Source organism: Echinops telfairi, unplaced genomic scaffold (assembly GCF_000313985.2).
Source record: "Echinops telfairi isolate 266 unplaced genomic scaffold, ASM31398v2 ScPeMD7_2186;HRSCAF=2738, whole genome shotgun sequence".
Lineage (NCBI taxonomy): Eukaryota > Metazoa > Chordata > Mammalia > Afrosoricida > Tenrecidae > Echinops > Echinops telfairi.
This window is the reverse complement of record NW_022106084.1, coordinates 6557907-6558973: the sequence shown is the minus strand read 5'-3', so window position 1 is coordinate 6558973 and position 1067 is coordinate 6557907.

Genomic DNA, 1067 nt, shown 5'->3' with positions numbered 1-1067 from the left:
TGGCGGCATATGTGCAAATGTGCTTGACACACTGGAGGAATGTATGGATTGTGATAAGAGATGTAAGAGCCCACAATAAAAGTTTTTTTTTTTTAAAAGAAAGAAAGAAACAAAAAAACCAAAATAAAAAAACCATGACAACAATAATTGAAAATGAAGTATCAAAACATAAACTACTTAATTGAAATGAAAAGCACCATTGAAGGAGAGAGAGAGAGAGAGAGAGAGAAAGAGAGAGAGAGAAAGAAAGGTGGGATGCTGCTACCAGCAGTGACAGCAGTGAATAAAAACTCTTATAGACACCCCCCTGGGAAAATCTCTGAGACATTCAGGAAGAGGAACTCTTCAGAAAGCCTGCACTTCCGCTTGCTCAAGCAGCAAACACTCATAGAGTCTGGAGACATAGGGTAATTATTCAAATGTGGCCTTATTTGGACTCATCGGTGAGGCCTGGGCAGTCCTGGTCTTTGTAAATTCTATTACATTATTATTTTTGTATAAGAAAAAAAATCTCACCTTTTCTCACTACCAGGATAATGTGCAAAGTCTTTCACAGAGCATTCAAGGCTCCTCACTGCCCCTGAGCTGTATTTGCTCATTGCCCTTCATGCCGGGCCTCTACCGTCTTCACTGCTCTCCCCAGGCAGGGCAGGTATCGTCATGCCTCTGCGCCCTTTTGCTCATAGGTCTTCTGTCTGGAATGCCTTTTCCATCCTGGCTGCTTGCACTCACCCTTCAAGGTGCTTAGTAAGTAATAAAAAGGGTGACAGCTAATGTGCAAGGGCTTGCTGTATGCCAGGTCCTGTCCTGCGCGCTTTCCATGGCTCATCCCTACATTCACAACAGTTGTGAGATGGGTTCTATGATCACCCCCCTCTTCCAGGGAAGAAATAAAGGAATTTTAGATGTAATGTCCTTGCTGTTCCTTGAATGGCAAGTTCTCCCTCGACCTTCTTCAGGATACATTTAAGGACTTTTGAGAACCCCCAAAGACCGGCACTAGTTCCATTTGCCCTCCTCAGGGACAGAAGAGGCACTGGGACTTTGTACAAAGGATTTCCAGGGTA